This window comes from Anguilla rostrata, chromosome 1 (assembly GCF_018555375.3).
Source record: "Anguilla rostrata isolate EN2019 chromosome 1, ASM1855537v3, whole genome shotgun sequence".
NCBI lineage: Eukaryota > Metazoa > Chordata > Actinopteri > Anguilliformes > Anguillidae > Anguilla > Anguilla rostrata.
This window is the reverse complement of record NC_057933.1, coordinates 72,969,150-72,990,089: the sequence shown is the minus strand read 5'-3', so window position 1 is coordinate 72,990,089 and position 20,940 is coordinate 72,969,150. Positions and strand designations below refer to the sequence as shown.

Below are 20,940 nucleotides of genomic sequence, written 5' to 3'. Positions count from 1 at the left end.
CTTGATTAACTTCAACGTTTCCATAACAATTCTGCACGTTTATTCTCTCTCGGATTTTAATTAACACTTGCTTAATTAGTTCTAGATCGTTTAGGAGTAAGACGCTTTATTTTGGGGGGGGGGGGGGTATTACATTTACATAAAAAAATCTAGGCTGATAAATTGATATATTATCGGGAAAGAAATGTTGTAGGAATTTCTTGGCGGAACGAATCATAAACAGACATCCATCAAAATGAGGCAGCTTGAGACAACGAATAATTCTTTATGGATAATATTTAATTATTTCATGTTTTTACTAGTCTACAGCTTTTTAATTTAGAAAACGCTAATGATACATTAAACATATGTTGTTCTTCCAGTTTAAAGAAAACAAATAGTCTACTTTTAAACGTTCACAAAACCAGATGCAATCATTTCCAGCAACTGAGATTTCACAATTGAAGCACACAGCTAATCTACTCCAGGCGTAGGCCTATGACGGCATATTTGAATTTTGGGCCTCCTGCTTTTGTTTGTTTTCGTTTTTATGCTTGGATTTAGTACCTTAAATGGTAGACATATTCGTGTTTCTAAAACACTTCAAATTATTTTCCAGTTTGCTTGAGTAAATGGAAGTGCATCCGGTGCAGAATTTCGATGACGCATGACAACAACAGGGCCACAAATCCGACCTGGTTTTGGAACTACGACGTCGGAGCACAGTGATTCAGGTAGCCTATGATGATTGACCAATACCTACAGTAAACCTAAAAGTGCGCGGGGTTAATTACATTGCATCTACTCGTTAAAAAAACATTAAAGAGAACATACGCTGGAACTAGGAACAGGACGACGGGCTGCTGGCTCAGAACACCCTTGGCCAACACAGGGCAATAGCCTATTCCCCGTTTCTGCGACGCATTCCAAATATTCAATTCACTGCGTAAATATGTCACGGTTCTGCTCTCGGGGGGTTGCCCGGTCGCTTCATTTCCAGGTAGCTCCAGTACCATGCACTTTGCATTGATTAGCCATAGCAAAGCGCTATTTGCTGCCACAGTAGACCCCTCGTGGGCGGTAAGACCCTACTTGTTTAACGCGATCAGTTGCAGGGATGACCATACGACCTTGCTGTCATATTAAAAAGACAACAGTAGCAACGCTGACACTGTTGACTAATTATGGCAATTGCATATGTCGAAGAACCAAGACCTAACTACAACGGAAATCCGGTGCTGCTGTACACACACACACAGAGCTTTATCTAAATTACATTCACAATACTTAGTGTAAATACGTAAAAACACCAAATAATCAGTAGGTCAACAGACAAAATTCATTTATTATAACAATAATGCTTCTGTTAATCGCTACGATTCTCCAAGTGCTGATAACAATGATACTAACTGCGATATGATATATGAATGCGTTCGACGTCAATCAGTGATTAGATGCTCTCCACACCTCGTTTCCCCTCGCTGTGACTACGGCTCAGCCTGCAAAAATAATTGCACGTTAATAGGAAAAGAAGCGGGGGCGGGGGAGGGTGGAGCAAGAAGGAGGGTCATTATTAACAGAGTTGATTAGAGAGGATGACTGACCTCCACCATGCATCTTATACACGGAGGACAGAGCGACGGTGGGGGAAGAGAAAGAATGGAAGTTTGCACAACAGTTTATCACTCCCTGTATTTACGCAGTCATTCGCAGCTTGACTATACACTGTAGGCAGAGGCTACTTAAACATTATGGAGTCAATGACTCTAGGACGGCTTCAAGAGTTAGTGGGAGGTGTTTAAAAAAAGCAGTCGCAGATAGAAATACTAAGGAAAAAATTAGGAGGATGAACCTCCCCCCCACATACACACACACACACATAAACACATGCATGCGCGCACACACACACACACGACACTGTTTTCCGTGTTCATTTCCTCTTTACCTGTCAGTCTCTCTGTTCCCCCTCTTATCTTCAAAAGTTGCACAGCTTTTGACTGGGCTCTGGGGGGCTGCAGTCGGAAGGGGGAGTCACCAGAGCCTGGAGAGAGGGGTGTTGAGAGGGTGGGGGGGGGGAGAAAGGGAGAGAGAAGGGGGTATGAGGAGACTGAAGCGTTTCTAATTTAAATAAACCCTCTGGCAGACTGAAACTGGCAGTCAGCTTCCCCTCTGCGCGCAGGAAAAGAAAAGAAAGGGGAAAGAGGGAGGGCGAAAGGAAAACAGAGATAGCTGGATGTATATAGAGATGTCACCGTGTCGGTTTCATTATATGAGTGGGGAAAAAAAGGGGGGTGGGGGGGTGGGGTGCGTAGTGGCGGTGAGGATGCGCAAAGAATAAAGAAAGTTCAGTATACGAAAGCTGTAGGTGGGGTGTCAAAAATAAATGGGGGTTATATGGGAGGGAAAAAAATTTCACTCAGGTGAGAAAGACTGAAGAAAAAAAAAACAAAAAAAGGAACAGAAACGGTACCATTTGGGTCCTGTATGTTGAGAGCCAAAGAGAAACACACAGTATGCCGGGTTGAGAAAGACCAGTAATGTCTGTTAGTGGCCCTCAGCTCTTGGTCTTCCATTCATTACACACTTGCACCTGTTCAGATTCCACTGAGCCTATTATATTATCTGACCTGAGCTCACCTGAGCTTATCTTTGACTTCTCCGGCTCCTCATGTCTATGAATTATGAAAGTGTTGCATGCAGTTTGTTTGAGAGTCTACCACTGCCTCAACAAAATAAAACCGTTCATCCCTAGCTGTTCCACATTAAAAAAAAAAAATCATATTTACATGTATGAATTACAAGGGAATTAAGGACGCATTTTCAGTGGCACTACTGTATAATAAATCTAGCCCCTGGGCAAGTCAGCAGAAGTGCACTCAAAGTTTCCTTGAAGTAATGGCACCTTTACGAGTGTCTGTGGCGGAGTGTGTAGGTGATGATGTGGGCAGAAGTCAGTAAATTACAAGTGAAGGAAAGGATGGGGGCAGGGCAAGTAACGGGACTTGTCATACCCCTCCCTACTTTGACTACACCATTTCCACCAAAAAAAAATCATAAGTTGCTTAAGTTAGTTGTAAGTTTAAAAAAATTGTAACATATATATATATATATATATATATATATATATCATATGATGCTTGCTCAGTAAGGGACAGTAGGGGAATAAATAAATAAATAAATAAATAAATAAATAAATAAATAAATAGTAAGCAGATATTATTAGACAGGCCGCAGGATGCCGCACGTGCGAGAAAAGCTGGACACGCCACTCCGTTTGCGTATGCGCAAGGAAGGGGAAAACGAAGAGAAGAAAACTAAAAGGGAGAGGGGAGAGCACACACTCCCCCTCCCTCAAACACACACGCACACCGAGAACTGGCTCCGGCTTCAGTGGCGCTGGAGTGAAGCGGCGACGCGGGGAGAACCATAAATCTTCATATAGCGGCTGTTTTGATTAATGCAGCCGAGTCGAGCTAGGGGGCTGGACCTATCCCATTACGGCCTAATGGAAGATGGAGCGGCGCTGTCTCCACCACTAGGCCCCTGTCATTTGTTCCACTTTGCAGTCCATTTGGCCGAGAGACTACAAGCCACTCCATCAAAAATATTTTCAGAGTTAATTTCCGCCCGCTTAATTCGCCTTGATTCGGATTGCGTATCGAATGGCAGGATCGATTTTCGCCTGGCGTCTAAATTAAATAAAAGAGGGGGGTATACTTTAAGACTGCGTTTTCTTTCTGTTCCCTTTTCTTTTCTTTCCCTTTTCAGCCCCACCATTCTCTATGGGTACCCCTCTTTCTTTTACGATTTCTTTCCCCTTTCTCATTGTATGTGTGTGTGTGTGAGTAGGACATGCGATTCGCGCATGTAGTTACTGAATGTAGGCTATTGTACTGAAAGAAGAAACGGGTTGATATATTTAGTAACAATTGATAAATGGACACGTTGCATAGATAGATATATAGATAGGACTGACTGATAGCCACTAAACTTTAGATCTATTGCGTACACGGATATTGGGAAATCGAGGATTTCGAGGATGCAAATTTATAATCACGGGAACTGTTATGTCAGCTAAAATTAAAGAAATTCACTAGCCATAAGGAAACCTGGACGAACAAATACAACATGCTGGTAAGAATAAAAAGACAACATGGAAAAACGGGGAAGGTGTTAAGAGCAGATGAATGCTCGAGAAAAGAGGGGTAAATTAGGGGCACCGGGGTATTGAGGAAGGGAAAAATAATAGGGAAAAAGTACCAAAAAGAAATGAAAAAAGGTAAAAAGCGCAGTGACAAATTGGTCGAGTGTGTCGCGAATTCCCTTTTAGATTTAAAGCCGCGTGTAGCCTATCGTCATATCTTTCCAGAGTAATTTATTTTCTCATTTCTCTCTCTACCTCAGTCCCTCTCTCTGTGAATTTATCTGTTAGCCCCCGCGCGCGCTCCGGTCACGTGCGATTGAAGAGGGAAAAAAGTCAATAAAAGTCTCCAGCGACAACTGTTTCCCCCGCCGGGTGTATGTCTCCCGCGCCTAGGCCTATCTCTTTCTCGCTTTATTTTTATTTGTTTACTTTGTAACTTTCTTTATTTCTTTCATTTGTCCATTTCTTGCTTAAGTATCTTTCATTTTTGTCAATGTAACTTGATGTATTTTACTTTTGCCACAGTAAATAATTTCCTCTGTTCTCATTCTGTGATTTTTTGAGCAGATAGTCTTTCACAGTATCAAATGTTTTTTGCCCCAGACCAGCAGACCCTCCAGACTTCAAATTGGATAATGAAAGCAATCAGAAAATAAATAAGTATGTAAATAAATAAATTGTTTTCATTGTTTTGCAATCTATAGAACTTGCAGTAGACTCATTATTAGATAATAATTTCTTACTTATTTCTTAAGTGCGGTACCTGGTGGAACAAAATTTGTCAGTGTCGGCCTACTCTGACTCAAAGCATTCTTCAGTGCAAAAAAAAAGGAACAAAAAGTGAAACACATATGGAGAGATAGTGAGTAAGGTAAAGAGCGATAGACTGTAGCCCATAGCCCAAAATGTGAGCAGAGCACAATCTGCTTTGTCTGTCTTTATTTCAGTCTATACATTTGTTATTGTCTGATTCTTGAGAAAAACTGCCTGAACTCCAAATAATGAAATAAGTACACAACACACACAGTCACCAACCCCCTGGAAAGAAACACACTGTGTCAATATTAATCTCTGTGACAGAAAGTCGAAATATGGCATCTGTCACACGTCATCCTCCCTCTCCCCTGTCTTTGAGGGGGAAAAGGAAGGCATGGAGGGAGAATAGTGGGCTGTGGATAGAGAGAGTAAGGAGGTAAATGGAGGAGATGGAGGGTCAAGGGAAAAAAAGGGAGAGCTTGAACAAAAAAAAAGGAGAAATAAGCCTTATGGGGAAATAATCTGTAAGATAAAAAATAATTAACATCCCACACACAACAGGACCGAATGTGACGGTCCGGGTAGGGGGGACCCAAACGCAGAGGGAAAAAAAACACAAACTCAAAAGGGAAAATTAACAAAGACTTTACTAACACAAGGTGAACAAACAAGGAACAGACAAGGCCACAATGGGCTAAAACACAAACTCAAAAAATAATCTAATGAAACAGAAAACAGGAACTCAAAAACACAGACAGGGCAGAACACGGGAAGGCAGAGCACAAGGGAAGGACAAAAACACAAGTCAGGAACAAAATACAGGCAGGTGAAACACAAACTCAAAAAATAATCTAATGAAACAGAAAACAACAAGAACTCAAAAACACAGGCGGGGCAGAACACGGGAAGGCAGAGCACAAGGGAACAAGCAGGTACATACAGTCGGGAAACAAACACAAGCAGGCAGGTACATGTATGTCAGGTAACAAACACAAGGCAGAACACACGCAAGGAACCAGCACCCGAGTCAAGGGAACAGAGAACTTAAATAGACAAGGGGTAACAAGACACAGGTGAACTCAAAAACAATCAAACCAGAAGGAGGGGATAACAAGACACAGGTGGGAACCATGATGGGATAACGAGACAATTGAAACAATCATACAATTAACAGGAGGGAGCAGGACACAAAACAGAAGTGCCGCCATCTGGCGGCCCAACAAGGGAAACACAGACAGGAACACAGGACCATGACAGTACCCCCCCCCCAAGGGACGGCTCCTGACGTCCCAGGAGGCCGACCCGGGGAGGGAGTCAACAGAGGGTGGGGCTGGAGACCGGATTCAGGACTGGACAAGACAAGAACAGGGACAGAACACAGGAACAAGACTCTGGACCGGACTCTGACGAGGGAACAGGACTCAGACAGGAACAGGGACTGGACACAGAACTGGGGCAGGAACAGGACAGGAACGGAACAAGACAAGACTCGGGGCTGGACTGGACAGGAACGGAACAAGACAAGACTCGGGGCTGGACTGGACAGGAACGGAACAAGACAAGACTCGGGGCTGGACTGGACAGGAACGGAACAAGACAAGACTCGGGGCTGGAGTGGACAGGAAGGGATCTCGGGGCTGGAGAGGGACTCGGGGCTGGAGAGGGACTCGGGGCTGGAGAGGGACTCGGGGCTGGAGAGGGACTCGGGGCTGGAAACAGGACTCGACAGGAACAGGACTGGACAGGAACAGGACTGGACACAGGACTCAGGGCAGAAGCAGGACTGGACAGGAACAGGACGGGACTCAGGACTAGAACGGGACGCAGGACTCGGGACTGGACTCAGACGGGGGAGCAGGACTCGGGACTGGGCAGGACCCGGGCAACACGGGGAGACTCAGGGCTGGGCAGAACCCGGGCGACACGGGGGAAACTCAGGGCCCGCACATCGGGCGACACGGGGGAAACTCAGGGCCCGCACATCGGGCGACACGGGGGAGACTCAGGGCCCGCACATCGGGCGACACGGGGGAGACTCAGGGCCCGCACATCGGGCGACACGGGGGAGACTCAGGGCCCCGCAATCGGGCGACACGGGGGAGACTCAGGGCCCGCACCTCGGGCGACACGGGGAAATTCAGGGCTGGCCCGCACTCGGGCGACACGGGGGAAACTCAGGGCCCGCACATCGGGCGACTCGGGGGAAACTCAGGGCCCGCACATCGGGCGACTCGGGGAAACTCAGGGCCCGCACATCGGGCGACTCGGGGAAACTCAGGGCCCGCACATCGGGCGACTCGGGGGAAACTCAGGGCCCGCACATCGGGCGACTCGGGGGAAACTCAGGGCCCGCACCTCGGGCGACTCGGGGGAAACTCAGGGCCCGCACATCGGGCGACTCGGGGAAACTCAGGGCCCGCACTCGGGCGACAGGGGGACTCAGGAAACCAGGGGGAACTCAGGAAACCAGGGGGGACTTGGACAGGGGCAAGGCAGACATACAGGACTGGACTGGGGCGAGGTGGACACAGGACAGCAACGAGACGGGGCACGACAACACTGGACTGGGTTGGACAAGACTGAGGGGGAAACAGACTGCCAGATACTGGCACAATAGGGAGACCTAAAAAGACAGACACAGGGACAAGCAGGCGGGAGGCACACGGCGACACCGATGGACACACAAAGGGACAGGCAGACAGGGAAGGCGAGGGGGGAACCCAACAACTGACATAAGGACTGACACACAGGCAAACAAGACAAAACACACGCGGACTGGCACACAGACAGACAGGCAGACAGGCGGGCAAACACGTTGGCCGATGGGCTGACGGCCTGGGGGCAGACAAACAGGCCAACAAACTGGCTGACACACATACGGGTAGACTAACAGACAAACAGGCGGGCAGACAATTAGACAGGGGGGCCGGGGAACACACGGACACACGGTTGGGAGGACAGACACCAAAGGGAGAATGGACACCAGGGGAGCGACGAGACCGGGGAGGGACGACCACTGGGGGGAGCGACGAGACCGGGGGAGGGACGACCACTGGGGGGAGCACGGACACCGGGGAGTGACGACCACTCGGGGGAGCGACAACACCAGGGGAAGGACGAACCCTGGAGGACGGGGGAACACTAGAGGGAAAACGGACACTGGGGGGCGTGAGAACACTAGGGGAAGCACGAACGCCAGGGGGAGCACGAACGCCAGGGGGAGCACGAACCCAGGGGGAGCACGAATGCCAGGGGGCAAGGTGTGGACACTAGGGGGAGCGAGAACACTAGGGAAAGAACGGACACTGGGGGGCGCGAGAACACTAGGGGGAGCACGAACGCCAGGGGGAGCACGAACGCCAGGGGGCAAGGTGTGGACACTAGGGAGAGCAAGAACACTAGGGAAGAACGGACACTGGGGGCGCGAGAACACTAGGGGGAGCACGAACGCTAGGGGGAGAACGAACGCCAGGGGGAGCACAAACGCCAGGGGGAGCACAAACGCCAGGGGGAGCACAAACGCCAGGGGGAGCACAAACGCCAGGGGGAGCACAAACGCCAGGGGGAGCACAAACGCCAGGGGGAGCATGAACGCCAGGGGGAGCACGAACGCTAGGGGGCAAGGCAGGTGGCTTAGCCTGTGGGGCGGCCAGAGCAGTCTGCGGCGGCCCCTGCGGGACAACCGAAGGGACCGTTGTCCTCTCCGGGGCTCTGGACGGCTCTGGAAGCCTCTCCGGAGCTCTGGACGGCTCCGGAAGCCTCTCCGGAGCTCTGGACGGCTCCGGAGGCCCCCCCGGGACTCGAGGCAGCTGCGAAGGCCCCCCTGGGGCTTGAGGCGGCTCCGGAGGCCCCCCCGGGGCTCGAGGCACAAGTAAAGCCCGAAACTTGGGTGTAGCAGGCGGCCTCCGCGGAAGGGTCAGAGCAGGCGGGACCTCCGGGGCTGGAGGCGGCTCTGGGGGCCTCTCCGGGGCTGGAGGCGGCTCTGGGGGCCTCTCCGGGGCTCGAGGCGGCTCTGGGGGCCTCTCCGGAGCTCGAGGCGGCTCTGGGGGCCTCTCCGGAGCTCGAGGCGGCTCTGGGTGCCTCTCCGGGGCTCGAGGCGGATCTGGGAGCCTCTCCGGGGCTCCAGGTGGCTCTGGGGGCCGCTCCGGGACTTGAGGCAGAGCAGGCCGTGAAGGCCGCTCCGGGACTTGAGGCAGAGCAGGCCGTGAAGGCCGCTCCGGGACTTGAGGCAGAGCAGGCCGTGAAGGCCGCTCCGGGACTTGAGGCAGAGCAGGCCGTGAAGGCCGCTCCGGGACTTGAGGCAGAGCAGGCCGTGAAGGCCGCTCCGGGACTTGAGGCAGAGCAGGCCGTGAAGGCCGCTCCGGGACTTGAGGCAGAGCAGGCCGTGAAGGCCGCTCCGGGGCTTGAGGCAGAGCAGGCCGTGAAGGCCGCTCCGGGGCTTGAGGCAGAGCAGGCCGTGAAGGCCGCTCCGGGACTTGAGGCAGAGCAGGCCGTGAGGGCCGCTCCGGGACTTGAGGCAGAGCAGGCCGTGAGGGCCGCTCCGGGACTTGAGGCAGAGCAGGCCGTGAAGGCCGCTCCGGGACTTGGAGCAGAGCAGGCCGTGAAGGCCCTTCCTGGACTTGGGGTGGAGCAGGCCGAGGGGCCTGCCGACTGGGCTGGGCAGGGGACAGGAGCACAGACCACAGCCGTAGGGAACCAGGCTGGGCAGCTGGACGGGACCGGCGGGACCCCCGCGGGCCGGGCCCTGGAAAGATCGCCAGTCGAGTCCCTTGGAATGACGCAGGGCCGGGAACCGCTGGCTGGGCAGCTGGAGGTCTGGCCGACCGGGAGGCAGCCCGACCACGGCGCCTCCGTGACCGCCCACCCCGGGCACTGGGAAGCTCAAGGGCGAGGGACTCCCAGTCGCTGGGTGGCGAGTCCTCCGGGTCACTCCACCACCCCGGTGGCATGATAAACAAACACAAACAAACAAAAAAAAAAAAAAAAAAAAAAAAAAAAAAAAAACACCTCTGCTGGGTCCCACACTGGCTGGTTCCTTCTGTGACGGTCCGGGTAGGGGGGACCCAAACGCAGAGGGAAAAAAAACACAAACTCAAAAGGGAAAATTAACAAAGACTTTACTAACACAAGGTGAACAAACAAGGAACAGACAAGGCCACAATGGGCTAAAACACAAACTCAAAAAATAATCTAATGAAACAGAAAACAGGAACTCAAAAACACAGACAGGGCAGAACACGGGAAGGCAGAGCACAAGGGAAGGACAAAAACACAAGTCAGGAACAAAATACAGGCAGGTGAAACACAAACTCAAAAAATAATCTAATGAAACAGAAAACAACAAGAACTCAAAAACACAGGCGGGGCAGAACACGGGAAGGCAGAGCACAAGGGAACAAGCAGGTACATACAGTCGGGAAACAAACACAAGCAGGCAGGTACATGTATGTCAGGTAACAAACACAAGGCAGAACACACGCAAGGAACCAGCACCCGAGTCAAGGGAACAGAGAACTTAAATAGACAAGGGGTAACAAGACACAGGTGAACTCAAAAAACAATCAAACCAGAAGGAGGGGATAACAAGACACAGGTGGGAACCATGATGGGATAACGAGACAATTGAAACAATCATACAATTAACAGGAGGGGAGCAGGACACAAAACAGAAGTGCCGCCATCTGGCGGCCCAACAAGGGAAACACAGACAGGAACACAGGACCATGACACCGAAGACAGGACTGGCCAGGAGAAAGAAGTTAAGACTGTCATTTTCTAAGCACCCACTGGCTTTAATTATGCCACATCTTTTATCCTCTCCCTCGCTCTCTGATAATTTATCTGCTCCTAATTTATGTAGGGGTGCGAGTTTGCTTCCCTTTGGAAAGGCCAAGGGCTGAAACTCCAATACATCTATTTAATGGCAAGCCAAATTAAGTCTCTTTTCTGTGTATTATGCCTCTGTTGGAGTGTGTAATCAAAACTTTTTCCAGTGTCAGAAGAGATACACTAATCATAAAAGTAAGGAAAATGCTGATGAATGCTATGGTAGAGAGTATGTTTCTGTTTTGCCCTTATGAACACTCTGTCTGCCCTTATGAACATGCTGTTCTTCCCTTATGAACACACAGTTCTGTCCTTATGAACATGCTGTTTTGCCCTTATGAACACACTGTCTGCCCTTAGGAACAAGCTGTTTTGCTCTTAGGAACACACTGTTTTTTCCCTTATGAGCACACTGTTCTTCCCTTATGAACACACTGTTCTTCCCTTATGAGCATGCTGTTCCACCCTTATGAACACACTGTTCCGCCCTTATGAACACACTGTTTTGCTCTTAGGAACATGCTGTTTTTTCCCTTATGAACACACTGTTCTGCCCTTATGAACACACTGTTCTTCCCTTATGAACACACTGTTCTGCCCTTATGAACACACTGTTCCGCCCTTATGAACACACTGTTCCACCCTTATGAACACGCTGTTTTGTCCTTATGAACACACTGTCTGCCCGTAGGAACAAGCTGTTCTGCTCTTAGGAACACACTGTTCTGCCCTTATGAACACACTGTTCTTCCCTTATGAACACACTGTTCTGCCCTTACAATCATAGGCTGTACAGAGGTCTGCTGAGGCTGCCAAACGTGAAGTTCCAGGAAAAAAAAAACAGTGTTTGAGAAGGACACATAATGAAAGATTCTCTGAGTACTTTGTGTGTGGCGATATCTTCAGAGGAGACACAGAGAGGCCACGGAGCATCAAATGAAAAGAGTTTCCAGGGACGATGTCGGGTCTTAGCTTACAGAGTTGGCAATTTGTTGCTAGATGTGGTCATGATGAGACCATCACAGTTTTGGCTGCAGGATCCCGCGGCTGGGTATCGTGCAAGGTGGGCTTGTGCAGATGGAGAAAGCCTCAGGAGGTCGGCATCGCTAAAACCTGATACATGTGGTTAAAGTCACAGAAAGGCCCTTTTGTTGATGTCAGAGATGTTGTCTGAACGCGAGGCCTGTGTCAATATCAAATTTGGTGGGGGCGGCAGCAGGGGGGTATGTAAACCTTGTTCAAACTGGGAGGGAGTGTATCAGATCGCAATCATATATTGTACAAGTTGGACTGAATGTTTAAAAATCTCCAAAGGAAATATGCCACGCACAAATTACTGCCAATCACACGTAATAAACAGAGACAGGGCAACACATAGTTATTTTATTCTTTTGGCTGTGATATGACTAGATGCGAGGCATTTGCCATTCTCTCTTGGCGGACGATTAGCTGAAATGAAAAAATCTATCGCTACATCTGATTAAATGACTCCCTCATGTACTGTAGGAAATGCGAGTGTAATTTCTTTAGCATCTTCGCAGTAGCCGCGATTTCGCTCCAAAGAGAATCACGTGCGTAAGGAATTCAGTAAAGTTTCTGGAAAGTTCCTTGAGCGCCCCGGTGCACGACGGCCGTCCGGTGGCTCGTCCCACCGAAGTTCTGGCTCTCGGTGCAGTGAGGCACTCTGTGGCCCAGAGCTGGATCCTCACGGTACCGGTACTGACTGTGAACAGCAGCCCCATAGGAGGAACACATAATTCCCAGCCAGCGCACACACACAGCACACGCTAGCTGTCCGCCCGCAGAACAGCTGTTGGTCCGCCGGCGTTTCACAAATCAACACTACGCCCGCCTGCGCTTTACAAATCTGCACTACAGTGGCCCGCACTACTGTTGAGGTAAGGCAGATCAGACAAGGACCAAGAGTTAAAAGAATCTAAAATTCAAGGGGGGGGATTGTTTTGCTGATGGCGGGCCAAAGCAGAGTTGATTTTACAAAGCGCTGGTGTCACGGCCTGGCTCAACATCCCTGACAATGACGTGGGAGACGCACACCGACGCACTGGCAGACAGAGCATGGGGCCGTCACAGCCGGCGTCCGGCACAGAGGGCGGTCTGGCGGGTGCTGGGTGGCTGGGCTGGCTGTGATGCAGCCCAGGGAAGGAGGGCAACTGTCGCCAGGCTTTTCCCCATCTCGCGGGGGGAGGGGGCGACTCCTCTGGGCGATCGATCGCCTGTTAGCATGAATTGCGCGCAGGTGATGTCACAGCTGCGCAGCGCAGCGCAGCTGGAGGACAGTAGAAAAAGGAAGCGGTGACTGCCAATGCTGTCATAAGTGGGGGGGGGGGGAGGAGGGTACTACAGTAGGATCGAGTACAACTTCATTCAGTGGCGGTGGGCCCCATTGTGATCATGAGGCCCAAAGATAGTAGTGCCGCCCCTGGTGGAAGACGTCCGCACTCCTCAGAACAGGCAGAGGATGTTGCTGGGCAGAGACAGGTTCACCAATATTACAGAGCATTCCAAATTAAAATTAAAGGAAAATTACTTGTGATTAAAGGAAATTAAAGGAAAATTAAAGGAAAATTACTCATATCCATGTGATTATTGGGTTTTTTTTTCTCTATTATATATGATCTTAGATCTTTCGACCCAATGGCCAATTTATGACAATCTGAATTCATTCATTGTGTCATTATGCACAGCTTGAGTGTCCTTTTACGATTGACCTGTGGCCATCTGCACAAGTGGATGTAATGTGTGATGATTAAGTAAGCCGGCATGATGTCCTTTATACAATTTGGGGAAAATTTTGACTATGTAGGCATAGAAAGTCTTCGACTGAAAGTACCCCTGCGTTAGGGCACTTATTTGCTTTTTTACACAATGTCTGAAGAAAAAATATTTCTTGTAATCATTGCCTTATGGAGGTATCCAGATTTTAAACAAGTTTTATTTTAATGCAAGTTTTTTTGTTATCTATGTATTAACCACACATTTATTGGACATTCAAAAAGTGTGATAAAATGAAAAGGGTAATTGAGCACACTATTAAATTATGTAATAAACGTAATTACAAAAGAAGAGCTATTACAAAAGCCAGAAGCAGTAGCACTGCGTCGATCTGTCAACACAAACCGACTTCTTACAATCTGATTGCCCTATCCATATGAAAACATTTAGTTTTTTTCCCCCCACAGTGTTTAATCTTCAGTACTTGGAAATACTAGTGGAGTATACAGGCCATCACCAGGCTGTGTCAAATATGTATATATATATATATAAACAGCAGGACAGCAACCTTTGCAGAGAAACGCAGTGTTGGAAAATGTAAAATGGCAGAACACACTGAAACAACGGGCTTATAAGGAGGAAGTACAATCAGTGCTCTTCAGCTGAAGGTGACTGGCTTCTTCACGCACAGCTAACTTATCAATCTGACACTCAATAATAAGACCTCTTAATACAAACTGTTACGTGACATATTGCACACTTTGGTACTGAGCTATGTCCATTTGTTCTGAGAGAGACCCAGAATATGTAAAGTCAGTGGCTAACTCAGCTGTTGTGACATGCCGTCAGGCAAGTAATTTGTGTACAGCAACAAGGGGACAAAACACAGACCTTTGAGGGGAAACCTGCGCTGACATTGTGAACCACAGACAACTGACCATCATGCAAAATATAACTGAAAATTTCAGTTAGTGACAATCTTTATGAATAAATCCCTCAAAGCAGATGTGATGTCAGCTCCAAAAGAGTCATGGGCAACAAGTCTGTCTCTCCTATGCTAGGCTAGGACCCAGCTGATGCGACTAGCATTAAGGGATGGAATGTCAACAGTACAGAGGGAATTTTTCAGGGCGTGCAGAAGAGGGTTTTGGCATGGCATGCTGGTTGAAGGAAGCCCCTTCCAAAACTGTATCTATTTCTGCTATCCTACTCTTTCTTACTTCCCCTTCTTCTTCCTTTCTAACCAGTATTTTTTCTGTTATCCTGTTCTTTTTTCCCCTCCCTCAACGTGTCTCCTCCCTCTCCCATCCACTTTCCTGACTTCCCTCTCACTCCATTTACCCCTCTCCCAGCCCCTTCCTTTCTCCCACGATCCTTGACTCTCCATTTTTTTCACCTCCCTTTTCCCCTCCTCTCTCCCTCCCTCCCTCTTTTTTCGTCTGTGATGAATGAGCCTGTCTGTTCAGTGCAGTTCATATTTACTGAGCAAGGGAGCGCGTACTGTCAGTCTCTCTCACCCTCCACATCTCTATCCCTCTGCTAAACAGACAGAGAGCAAAAGGTTAGACTGGGATAGAGGGAGGGGGAGACAGTGGTCAAAGATATAGCGGCAGCAGATATTACAAATGTAGCAGCGTTAGTTCCAATGCATTAGCAGCCGCGGTAACAGCAGAGGTCACGTTAGAAATTGTCGTACAGCATCAAAAGGAAATGAAGGTAACAGTAGCTGACTGTGCTAAATACCTGCTAACAATGCTGATCCTTTCTTGTACTGTAGTTTACACTCTTCTAGTGCTTTCTGTATTTCAAAATCTTTCTTTGCCCTTGTGGAAAACCTGTGCTTTTTTAAAAATTTTATTTTTAAAATAATTCCATGTTTTTCAGTGACAACCTTTGAAAGACATTTGGTAACGTCCAACCAGAGCAGTTTTATTTACACCGACAAACCAGTATAATTCCCGCAAGTCAAACTGGATATTTTGACCCGTGCAACCCCTTGCGGATGAGAGAAGTGGAACTGGGCTCGTCTTGGTCCAGTGGGACACGGCGCGGCCAGCTCAAAGCCCAGAGGAGCCAGCATCTTTTTACTACAGACTGACCCCCAGGGCCAGCCTGCCCTAAAACCAGCACACCGCGACGACACCGGTGACACAGAGCGCAACCTGAACGATATGTCCCCTCAGACAAATTGACAAAACTCTAGACAGTAAATAAACCGAAAATTGGATGGCTCAAATTACATCGCGAAACCAGCTCGACTTTTATAGAATCCTGTATGGAGTAATTCAATTGGCAGACAACCTAAAACACTCACAAGGAAGACTAGAACTGTCTGTCGAAGGACATGCTCAGAGATCGTGCCGCAGATTGTCTGAATGCAGCGACGGTAGCCTAGTGCGTTGCTATTTTTTAAAAATACCATTGTCGCTGCCCCTGCTGTCATCTCTGCTACACCAATTTATGATCTCCCATTAGACAATGTCAGTGATCTCTTGAGATGAGTAAAATAAGGGCAAAGAAAGTGATTTGTGATTACGGTTTCGAATATGCAGAGAATCAAAGGCGTAGATGAATACGTAACAGTTATGAGACAGACATTCGGAAATAATATGCTGCAGTGTCACGAACAGAAATACTGGGGACAAGAAGCAGGCAACCGACAGAAGGTGGAGAAGACAGGTGCAGATTGGTTAAACATGTTCTTTTGGAACCATTAATTTGCTATTGGATTTTTAGTACTTCTATACGACGTTGTGAAGTGTGAGCATGATTGAAGCAGGCGACGGAGATAACGGAGAGTAGTATCCACAAACTTTGGAAGTTAACTTTGTAGACGGGAAACTCTCGATGGTGCCAGAAACACTGATGGACAGCTATCTAGTTCCCCCTAGTGGTGGACGTTGGAACTAAAGAAAATGAAAGCCAGAGTATGTATTAAGTTAACTTTATAATAGCTGCTCTAAGTAAGACTTCTGAGTCTTATCATTTTACTTAAACTATAATTTGGTTAACACTGGAACTATTTCATATTTGTACAAGCATCCATACGCCTAGCCTATTTATTTAGTTGTATGTGCTGCAGCTACCCTGTACTCTGTGAGTCTCTCGACCCGTTAACTCAGGGGCGTCCGATCATATCCGAAATGGTCAGGTGTGGGTGCAGGTTATTGTTAAAGCCCAGCACTACAACACCTGATTCTTCATTAAGTAATCATGGATTTCAATCAAGACCTTGATACGTAGAAATAGGTGTTTTAGTGCTGGGCTAAAACAAAAACAAAAACAAAAAACTGCATCCCCAACAGCCCTTTTCGTATAAGATTGGTCATCCCTGGTCTAACTGGTCACTTTGCCTGTCTGCTTGACACTCAACGGACCACTCTAAAATGTCTCAACCACTGGATAATCTATCTCAATTTTTAAAATCTATTACGTTTTTGTGTGACTACCTCTCTAACACCCGATCTTTAAGAACTGTAGTAGGCTGGTTTAACAATTATTATATCAACAAGAAGGATTAAAGAATCTACCCATTTATCTTCAACCCCTCCCCCAAATAGACACAGTAGGCTAGCCTAGTCCTAAATGAAAAATGGGCACGATTTAAGAAATATTGATTCCAGCTTTAAACAAAGGTACGCTCAATATTACTTACCCCTAAATACGTCTTCGTTATCAGCGTGGAATAGCGGTTAGGACTTCGTCCTCGTAATCGCGCTCATAAAAATGACGACAAGGCCTAGTATTGCCGATAAATGGTCGGCGAGTGTTGTCGGGCGTCCAGATCTCGCCCATCCTTAACCCGCAGTTTATATGCGAGTAACGTTTGCGATATAATTTAATGGTAAGATGCGCTTTAATGTGACAGAGATCAGGACCAAAATTAGATGGCACTCCAGAGGAGTGGGGCTGATTTGGGCGAAAATGATGAATAGCCTACGTAGACTATCTAAATGAATATGACAAACAAAATGAAAGGTCAGTTGCCATCGGTGGTGTTCCCTCTCGTGACAACTTAACGCATTGTAAAATGTAGCCTCATACAGATACTTTTATATAGCATGTAACATACGTTAAATGCTGAACTTCACCATTCAATACACCTTTGATAATTTCATAGATGTTTTAAATTCGCTTATATTGTTTCCTTGATTACCATTGGCTTTACGCATTAGTATTTCATTTCAAATGATTACACGATTGCAACATAAAACAAAAACCACAATGGATAGGCGTATAAGTTACATTTAAAATAATATTGGGCTATTATTAAAAGCATAGTTCTGCTATGTGAAGCCTTCCGTCTGAGGATGTGGACATACGGAGAAGGTTAACAAAAGCTCATTGGTGCCAATGAACCGAACAACCTAAAACCGGAGATTAATTTACGTACAAAGGCAGAACAAGGCGAGAACCATTCGTGGACGCCAGCCTCCCGTCATAAATTAAATATATAGGCTATTTCAATCCTGAAATGTTGTATTCACAATAAAATGTCCACTGTTAATTAAACTCCAAACGGATAATATTAGGTCCCACATTCCTGAGTGGGACCAAATGGTATGTGTTAAGTTGAATTAACACTGGGCATTTTACTGTGTAGATTTGAAGATGGTGGATGTCAAATAAGATAAGGTGAATTTAAAAGATACTGTTTATGCGTGATTTTATCATTATATAAAATAATTTTTTATTAATTACAGACAAGACATTATGTAGGCCGCCATTTGTTCAGTAGTATGCAGCTATTCCTGCATACAGTAACCTTGAAATTCCAATAGGTCCAGTATAAGGTAGATAAAATTAGGCTACGGTTTCACAGAAGTACAGGAATCAATGTGCAAGCACTTATCATTTTAATCTACTCAATAGTAACAATATAAACTGTGCATAGCGTTACAAACAGGCTGTCCTTTGTGATATTTTAAATTCATACAGTAAAAAATAATGTAATATTTTTAGACTGTTGCTAAAAAAAGAACTGTTGCTAAAAAAAAAAAAAGCCCCTTGAAATTCCTCTCTGTTTAATCAATCTGTTTAATTTCTCCTTCTCTTTGACTAATTGCACCACTCTCTTCGATTGATTTCTGTTCGTCCCTGTCAGGGGTGATGGGGCTGGGTAAGGAAGAGGGCCTCTGTCTTGTGAGGACCTTCAGGTGCGGAGTTATCCTGAAGCTCTTCCTAGAACCCAACCCACCCACACCCCCTTCCCCATGGGTGCAGTTGTCATTGGTCAGGTCCCCCAACTGACTGAAGCCCCTGTTGTGTGGTTTCTCTCCGGTGCGGTCCACTGGAGGGCCTTAAGATTCAGATCACAATTGGACTGCCTGCTGCAGAGAGTGTGAGTGTGTGTGTGCGCGAGAGAGAGAGAGTTCAACACACCTTTATTATGACATTACAACAAAAAAACACAAGGCACAAAAACCATCAACCCCCACACATTACAAGGAAGGAAAAAAGAGTGAGAGAGAGAGGGAGAGGGAGAGAGAGCAAAAGAGGATAGAAACAAACACAAGACCCCTGCAAAGAGAAGCAAGTAAGACCCAACTCTACATTCAGTAATTGTGAAGGTCCAGCCTCCCCTCCCCATCAAGATGACACAAGGCCCCATCAATCCCCCACAATGACACAAACTTGGGTGTGTTTTGGACAAGAGAGTAATAGGCAAATTCCACCTTCAGCCTCACTGCCACCAGCCCTCTTAAAATATCTCCTGCCTCAAAACACCCAGTCCCCAACCTCCTATTCTTCCTGCTGTGCCATGTAGCCAGCTTGGCCTGCCCCAAAAATAAAATTGAGTAAACACACTCTCCCTTTTTCTGCCACCCTGTACCTTGGCCCCCCTATGTATATCTGCCATGAGAACTGGGTTTGCAGTCCTATACACCATCCCCCTTACTACCCCCAGCTCTCCACAGAACAAACACCCCTCCCCCGCAGTTGGATCAAGGTGTGCCACGTGTCTGTTCGTTGCGATGGCCCTGTGAATGATCCTCCACTGTAGATCAGCAGTACGCTTTTCTAAAGGAGGCTTGTACAGGGAGCGCCAGCATCCCCTGAGTGAAGAGTCAGGCCCCAAATCCCCCGGCCACCCCAATGGTCTCACCCCTCACAAGGCAGCCTGGTGGTGAACTTTGACCGCCACAAGGTAGAGGGCTTTCTTGTTGACCCGCTCAAAGTCCCCAAACTGCGGCGTTGTCAGTGAGAGTCCGTGCACAGATTTTTCTTCGGCACTCCTGAGTCTGCAAATTTCCACTTCCTTGCCGCACTGGTGGCCTTTCCTCCCGTGCACCCTCTGATGGGCCTTCTGCCGTGAAATAATCACACAGGCCTTACCCGTCAGAACAGTGGTGTGGTTTCTCCCAGAATGCATCCATTGGTGGGTTTTCACTTCCCCTTGTGGCCAAATCTCCTCCTGCACTCTTGGCGGGGGTAGGGCTTTTCCCCAGAGTGTGTGAGCTCGGGGGGAGAGTCAAGTGGTTAATCCCCCTGAATTACTTCTCACAGTCCAGACACTTGAAGGGCTTGACCCCTGAGTGAGTGCCTGTGTCCACTCTGGAGCTCCTCCCCCCCAGTCTGCGTAGCTCGGGTGGCAGTCTGCGCAGACGGGGGCTAGCCTGTGCCACTGCTTTCAGACTGCATGCGCAGTAGAAGCTTTTGGGGGGGCTTTTATTGCAGAAGCTGCTGGAGGTTGGCGGCCGTGCCACTTTAATAGCCGTCCTGCTGCTCTTCAGGCCTTGGGAAGCAGCGCCCCCTTGTGGCTCTAACTAATTAATAAAAAGACATCATTTTAAATCAGCTTGTCAAGGCGGGGCTGATGTGAATGTTTGTTCTCATGCCGTGTCTCTGTTGTTCTGTTGAGGCTGTTTGTTCAGAAGACACGGGTGAGGAGCGGGGTGGATGTAATCCTCGTCCTGCTGCTAGTTCAGGACTTCAGTGTAAAATCATTGCAGAGACACTCACTGCCTTCGGAAACCGGATGTGTCACAGTGGTGCCGTCGCCATGTGAATACAGCACAGCGAGGGCCGCACAGGACTCTGGGAGCTGGGGAGAAAAAGATGGGGAATAAATAAAGACAGAGCGGGACAGAAGGGAACATACTTAAAATGGTAGGCAAGACAAAGGTGTGGAATAAAACAAAAAAGAGAGAGAAACAGAAAGGAAGAGATAGAAATGTGTTTTTTAAAAGACGGTGTACACCTGGTCAATGAGGTGCAGATCAACAAAGAACGAATAGTCAAAAAGGAAGTCTGCTCACTGTCCTTGCTCCTTCACTTATTTAACAAAATCCATCCATCCAGTATCTATGTCCACTTATCTCTGGGCAGGGTCACGGGGGGGGGGGGGGGGGGGCTGGAGCCTATCCCCTGTGCATTTTTTACATTAAAAAAAACGAGAAAAATCTGGAAAAGTAATCTGCTGCATTCAGTCTTCATGTATGTGAATCATTCATTGTGTGTGTGTAAGGAAAAGTCATATGCCCTATGTATATATATACTGT

At 47.8% G+C, this 20,940-nt stretch overlaps 1 long non-coding RNA gene across 1 annotated transcript; it reads right to left on the bottom strand.

Annotated features, from left to right (window-relative positions):
• Positions 1–1,311: 1,311 nt before the first annotated feature.
• LOC135242015 (uncharacterized) lies at positions 1,312–17,356 on the bottom strand. Its single transcript, XR_010326201.1, has 3 exons — positions 17,094–17,356; positions 1,925–2,020; positions 1,312–1,478 (listed from the first exon to the last, which is right to left on the bottom strand). It is a non-coding gene; the product is annotated as an uncharacterized LOC135242015 (long non-coding RNA).
• Between the last annotated feature and the right edge of the window lie 3,584 nt (positions 17,357–20,940).